The sequence below is a fragment of the Geotrypetes seraphini genome, chromosome 4 (assembly GCF_902459505.1).
Source record: "Geotrypetes seraphini chromosome 4, aGeoSer1.1, whole genome shotgun sequence".
NCBI classification, from domain to species: Eukaryota; Metazoa; Chordata; class Amphibia; order Gymnophiona; family Dermophiidae; genus Geotrypetes; species Geotrypetes seraphini.
In genome coordinates this window covers 14,695,565-14,703,264 of record NC_047087.1, presented here as the reverse complement: position 1 = coordinate 14,703,264, position 7,700 = coordinate 14,695,565, and positions in this window count along the sequence as shown.

Here is a 7,700-nt window from a genome sequence, read left to right as displayed (position 1 = left end):
CTCTCGCTTGGGCTGGATCTTGAGCATCTGCGCATGCTCAAGGCCTTCTAGTTTTCACTCTCTACTGTGCGTTGGTGCTGGTGCCAGTGCCAGATCGGGATAAGAGATTGTGTTTGGGTGAGTGGGGATGCCGGATTGTGGCGGTGAGGGGGGTGGGGTGGCAATGTGAGTGGGGGGATGCTGGATCGGGGGGGGGGGTAAGGTAGAGCAGCACCGGTGGCCTTGATGGTTTCCCTTACTTCCTATGGGGGAATTTGCTTTGATATACAAGTAAATTGGTTTACGAGCATGCTTCTGGAACGAATTATGCTCGTAAACCAAGGTTCCACTGTACTTATTTTGAATCTGGGTCAATGGAGGGGGTTAAGTGACTAGCTCAGAGTCACAAGGATCAGAAGTAGGAATTAAACTCAGTTCTCAGGCCACTGCCTTAACTTTCAAATCATGAACTTGAGATTGATCCTTGTGTGTGCTCACTGCTGCAGAATTTGTATGAGGGTGTCACTGACTGGCAGTATATAGGCTGGTGAATTCAGAAGCACAAACTTGTTCCTCAATACTGATCTACCTATCCCAGTCTACCTGAATTGCAGCCCACAGTAACTCAGCAGCAAGGAGTTGCTTACGGCTGCCCTCTGTATCTTGCGCCATGTACCATCTCCTTTGGGAGGGGGTATTTGCAGGGTATAGTGCCTGTATCTTCTGCATAAGTATCAAGGTCTGCAGGGTGGGGGCAGATGTTCTGTTCTTAAACAACTGCTGGTTAGGTATTTAGTTAGCCTGCTGACAACCAAGGCCATCAAACCTGGATCCTTATCACTGTTGGATTGATGCTGACAAAGCCCAATGCAGATATTTTTATTTGAAATTATCCTGCAGATTAGCTTGTTGCTATATTTCTTCTCTGTTCACAATTGAGTTCTGCTGAGAATGACCGTAACACTGCTCACAAGTAGGGTTACCAGACATCCCTAATTTTTATTTAATTTATTCAATTTTTTATACCATTCTCTCGGGTGCTCGGAACGTTTTACGTGAATTCATCCCTGATTTTCCCTTGTTTTGGCAACCATCTGTCTCTGATTTCAGTAATGGAGACAGAGGTGCCATAGTTCACTTTTGCCTTGCCTGCCTCCTCTCAAGTGATCCTGTATTTCCTTCTCTTGCCACCACCCGATGCCAGCAGTCTCTCCCCTTAAACCCCACTTTGCCCTCCCAGCTCCTTGTCCTCCAGTGTCAGTGTTAAGAAGTGCAATGCAGAGACTCCTCAGTTATGCTGTGTGTCTCTGCCAGGTCCTGCCCCCCATTGTAACAGGAAGTGTACATCAGAGGGGGCAGAGACACAGCATAGTTGGGAGAGTCTGCATTGTGGCACTGCACTGCTATTGCTGTATCGAAGTAAAGGAACTGGGCGGTTTGGAGGGAGGGTAGAGGAAGGAAAGAAAGGGAAGAGAATTAGATACAAGGCCAGAAGAGGGAGATGCAGGTGCAAGTGTGGGACTCTGGGTCTTGAAGTGAAGATGGGCTGGAAAGGGATGAAGCGAGAGATGGTTTACTGAAAGGTCAGGAGAGAGGTGGAGATAGCAGGAATGAAAAAGGGAGAGAGAAATGGCTGAACTAGAAAGGAGGAGGGGAGAGAGGTAAAGATTATACATTTTAATTCTGGAAAATTGCTATGGGAAGGTTCTACCATGCCTATTCAGATGTCCCAGATTTAGAAGCCAAAAATATGGTAACCTTACTCGCAAGTGACTTGATGTTGGCAACAGGAAGCCTTTGAGAGTGTGTTTGCTTAGGGTAGAGAATGTTGCAGGGAAAAAAATTGTTTTCAATGGAAGTAAAACCCAGATGTCTCAATCTCTCTCTCTTTTTTTTTTTTTGGAGCCATATGGTAACCCTAGGAAGGTCATATGGAATGAGAAGCTGTACTTGTTGCGATAGATCTCCCAGTGAGCAAAGGGGTGACCATTTCTGTGCTGCTACAAACAGTTCTTGATGCTGACTGTGAGGGGATGTGATCATGCAAGATCTCGCTCCCTCAAGGACAGAATTCACCCATCCCAGGATTTTTGACCTATTGGCTAATCTGTTTCTTTAAGCACAGGCTTATTTATACCAGTCATAGCAGGGTAAAGTGGCTAACCATCCTCCACCAATTTTTCAGAGATTAATAATGGTGTTTGAGACAGAGTATTTCTTTGAATCTTTTGTAGAGTATCTAGAGATCCCTCCTGTATACGGTATCCCCAGTGCCTGTCAGTATGAGGTCTGTGCAGAACAAAACTGATTTTTTAAATGTGATCTATCGCTGAACGTTGCTTATGCCAGCTAACTGAATCATGATTCAGGCAGCAGGATCTATTAATTTTTAATTAGCTGTGCCTGGTTGGCATTTAGGGATGTGTTTAATGTTGTCAGGTAACCAATTCATATTATTTTTATAGTGGAAGGCCTCTTTGTTTAATTTGTAAGGTGCCTAGGAAGACCTTGTGATATCAAAGATCTTGTTAGATTTTGAAAGCACACCAAATTTAAAGGAGTTTCCTTATCCATACCAGTCCAGACAAGTGGGTTATGCGCCTCTTCCAGTTAATAGAATCCACTGAAAAACAGCTTAGAATTGGTTCCACTGCCCTTGTAGGAGGCGGGTGCTGCAGTATTCCTCTGGCTCCAGCAGATGGTGCAGACATGTGGCCTGGTGCAACAAGCTTCAACTAGGCTGCTCCTAGGAAGTTTATATGCCCAGAGTCCCAGTGGAGCATTGACTGAGTCCTTTTGAGGCTGATTTTCCTTTTCCTTAAGCAGACTAGAGGACGAGGATTGGCAGTTGATCCACAAGCCCAGAGGTGCTAAGCTTGTTTATATAGGATCCCTCACCCCCTTGATCTTTGGGGGAGTTTGTGAAGGCAGTGCCTGCTGTTTTCCTTCACTGGGGTGCTGATGTAGTGCAAAAAATTATTTTTCATTTCAAAATTATGCAAAAGTTAACTTTTTGGTATCACATTGAAGTTTTGGGTTCAAATAATTTCAGTCCGAGTTGACATTGATTATCCTGCTAGGAGGGTACGTTGGGCAGAAGGGGCCTGAGTTTCTAACTTTTGAGTTGGTGGTCCAATTTGAATATATTTGATGTCAGAGTTGCAAGTTATTTAGAAGTATTTTATCTGTAAAGAGTGTTGTGTTTATGATTTTGGCATAGCTTGTGAGCCCACTAGCGACAGGGAAAGTACGTACATATAATTTAGTAGCACTATAGAAATGAGTAAGTCTTGCCAGTGCATCTGAGGTGATCTCCAGTTGAATTCTGACGGGAGGTCTTGGTGGACTGTGTCAGACGCAATTGTTGCAGCTGGAGGTTTGCTCGCCCCAAAGCTAATACAGCTCCAGTATTACTGATTCTTTGCTGGAGTTACTCCCAGCAGATTTCCTATGCTCCCTGCTCTATAAGAGCCTAGGCTTGTGTGTTTTCCTGGTATTAGGCCCCGAGCGTTGGGATGTTCGTGAAGGGTCCCTCACTGTAACTATGACAACAGCTTGGCTGCATCTGATGGCACAGGGGTGTCAGCAGTTGTTCTCTCAACCCAAGGCAAATTCTTGGTAGCGCGGGAGACGTGGTATTCCAGATCATCTAGTAGAGCAAAGTGGCTGTGATTCTTTAAATGTATTTCAAAGTGCTGGCCTTGTGAACCAAAGCAGCTGCTGCAGCAGCTCCCTTTGCGTTGTGTACCTGTCACAGCAGGTTGCAGAGTCCTGAGCTGGTGGAGGGCCACCTTTGTCCCAGCTCCTATTGGATGGTGTGGATTATGTAGCTGATCTCTACGACATCATTAGTCTCGAGCAATATTTCAGCTTCTCTAATCTCAGCCTGCACAATGCTCTGCATCAGGCAATGGGCTCGTGTTTCCACATCCATATACCCTAAGCAGATTTCCTTTCAAGGGTCAAATGTTCCAAACAGGTCTGGACAATTGCATGACCAGTTTGGCAGATCGTCAGCTGACTGCTTTGCCTGGCAGCAGGCTGCAAATTTCTAGTGGCTCCAGGCATTTTCAGCAGGCTTTTTTTTTAGCATGAGCTGCCTCTCAGAGATCCTTCTAGGGTCCTAGGTAGAGCCAAACCTCCAGTTTTCTTCCCAGTTGGATCTTTGCAACAGTGCAATGATGCTAGGTCTGGCGTGCTCCCCCTGAAGATAAGGGGATGGCTCTTGCCCTCTGTGGAAGCCTGGGCACAGAATGTAGGTAGATCATTCAGAGTGGTTACAAGCTCTAAGTTGCCCAGCACTTTACAGACTGGTTGGCGGATTTGTGTGTGGGGAGGGGGAGGGGGGCTGGTGGTATCAGAAAAGGCAGCAGGTGCCTCATGAACGATTACTCCGGAAACTGAAGAACCATGGGGTGGACGGAGACGTACATAGATGGATCAGAAACTGGTTGGCAGGTAGGAAACAAAGGGTAGGGTTGGAGGGCCACTACTCTGACTGGAGGAGGGTCACGAGTGGTGTTCCGCAGGGCTCGGTGTTTGGGCCGCTGTTATTTAATATATTCATAAATGATCTAGAAACAGGGACGAAGTGTGAGATAATAAAATTTGCAGATGAGACCAAACTATTTAGGGGAGCTCGGACTAAAGAGGACTCTGAGGAATTGCAAAGGGACTTGAACAAACTAGGGGAATGGGCGACAAAATGGCAAATGAAGTTCAACATTGAGAAATGTAAAGTATTGCATGTGGGAAGCAGAAACCCGAGGTACAACTATACGATGGGAGGGGGATGTTATTGAATGAGAGTACCCAAGAGAAGGACTTGGGGGGTAATGGTGGACAGGTCAATGAAGCCGACGGCACAGTGCGCAGCGGCCGCTAAGAGAGCGAATAGAATGCTAGGTATAATCAAGAAGGGTATTACAATCAGGACGAAAGAAGTTATCCTGCCGCTGTATCTGGCGATGGTGCGCCCACACCTGGAATACTGTGTCCAGTTTTGGTCGCCATACCTTAAGAAGGATATGGCGTTACTCGAGAGAGTTCAGAGAAGAGCGACACGACTAATAAAGGGGATGGAAAGCCTTTCATACGCTGAGAGATTGGAGAAACCGAGTCTCTTTTCCCTGGAGAAGAGGAGACTTAGAGGGGATATGATAGAGACTTACAAGATCATGAAGGGCATAGAGAGAGTAGAGAGGGACAGATTCTTCAAACTTTCAAAAAATAAAAGAACAAGAGGCCATTCGGAAAAGTTGAAAGGGGACAGATTCAATACAAATGCCAGGAAGTTCTTCTTTACCCAACGTGTGGTGGACACTTGGAATGCGCTTCCAGAGGACGTTATAGGGCAGAATACAGTACTGGGATTTAAGAGAGGATTGGACATTTTCCTGCTGGAAAAGGGAATAGAAGGGTATAAATAGAGGATTACTGCTCAGGTCCTGGACCTGTTGGGCCGCCGTGTGAGCGGACTGCTGGGCAAGATGGACCTCAGGTCTGACCCAGCAGAGGCATTGCTTATGTTCTTGTCATGGCTATATCTCAAAAGCTGTTGAATTTTCAGGTCTTAGACTTGGTGCTGCCCAAAGATTTGGGCTCGGGTACATTATATACTTTGTTCGATCCTACAACGGCTTGGCCAAGTGGAGATTTCTTCTGGAACCTATGTCACATGGAGACAGTATGTTCAGTCATAGATAGAAGTGGCAGCTCCAGGGCAGTTTCTGGCCTCTCTTTATCTGACAGTTTAATAGGTATTTTTGGGATGCACAAGCCCTTTTTAAGGGCTTGCCGATAGCTGTTTTGTATGTCCTGTGTCTATATGTGGGGCACACACACAACAGCTGTGTCTGAGTTTTTTTTTTTAATAAATAGTTAAAAAAACCCCAAAACAACAAAAACCCTCCCAAACTGTTTTGCCCCTAGCCTGTGATCAGTTGAGCTGTTGGCTCAGCTGACTGTGGCTCTTCTGCCTGCAGCTCTGGAACCGGCCATCTGATCTGGGCAGGGGCAAAGAGTGGGGGGTTTTTGCAGCAGGCAAGGTAGGGACAGTTGAGGAGGTTTATAAACCAAAGATTAGATTAGATTATTTCCCCTTTTACTGGGGCTACTCTGAACAAATAGCATGCATATAATTTGCTTGCTTTTTGTGCTGAGCATCACCTTGTAAATTAAAACATGGTCTGTATTGTGCATCCAGCTTTTATCCTGATTCAATTACTTTGACTGGCTTGGAATGGTACAAATTATTCAAAAATAGTGGTCTCTAAGATTGGGGGGGAAGAGGAGAGAGTTTAAAATCATCTGTGTCACCTCAGTTTTGAAAGAACTATTGGTTAGCCATGGAGGTCCAAGGTTTCTTTTTAAGGTCATTGAATGGTCTGGGTGCTGATATTCTCCTGGGAAATACTATTCACTTCATCCATTAAAGTCACAAAATCAGATCTGAAGCTAGGAGAGGGTAGTTTTGGTCACTGGAATATTTTATTGGAGATTCATCATTACAATTTTGCAGTAAGACAACCATTTCTGGTGGTCGTTGAATCTTAGTACACAGCTCCTTTTCCTATAACTACAATGAGGTAGTGACTCTCGTATTGGTTATGAATTTTTTAAAAACGTGTTTAGACCTTGGTGAATGGCCATGTTTGATGCAATTAGATGGCTGAGTTTTCTTTTTGAAGGTGATTTCTAATAGAATCAATGCTTGGGCAGAACAGATGGCAAAGGTGGCCCTGGTGGGGAGAGCGCCCAGAGGAGGGACAAGATCAAAGGTGTGACGTCTTGAACTGTCTCAAATTGTTACGTGCCAGTCTAGAAGAGGACTGTGGTCCTCTATGAGCTTATGCAAACATAAAGACCAGCTTCAAACCTTTTTAGTGGCTTATTAACCTATGTGTAGAAGAGTGAGGAAGAATTTGATGTTGCACAGGTGGAAACAAATTTCTTGTACACCTTTTGCTGATATATTTGAAAAGATTTTGTACAAAATGGTACAAAAATGTTAATGTTTTTCATTTCATAAAATCAGTGAGCGACTCTCCATGTCTTGTGCATCTTTTCATTCAGATGTTTTAGGAAAATGCAGCTGGCCTTGCGCTGTAATGAGCACCAACATATGTATATATATGCAAGAGCACTGGTGAGATGGTTCCTCTGCAACAGGAGCCTGGGATTTTGGGGTGATGGGAAAAGACAGAAAGGTGCTTATAGGGAGAGGAAGCACCAGCAAGAAAAAAGAGGTGATAATGCCTCTGCTCAGGCCTCATTTGGAGTACAGTATGCATAGCTGGAGACTGCACCTTCAAAGGGTTAGAGCAGGGGTGTCAAAGTCCCTCCTCACAGGCCGCAATCCAGTCGGCTTTTCAGGATTTCCCCAATGAATATGCATGAGATCTATGTGCATGCACTGCTTTCAATGTGTATTCATTGGGGAAATCCTGAAAACCCGACCGGATTGCGGCCCTCAAGGAGGGACTTTGACACCCCTGGGTTAGAGAGAGAACTTCAGAAATTGAGACTTAAACCTGTTTCTCTACTGAAGTAGATGCCTAATATGAATAATGCAGCTTTTCAGAACTTATGAAGTTTAGTGTTTTTGAAAATAATGTCAAATGTACTCATAATTTAGGAATAGTTTATTTTTTGGGTGATTTTGTCAAATTACAGCAATATATTCATAAATACCTAATTACTACATTCAACAAATATATTAC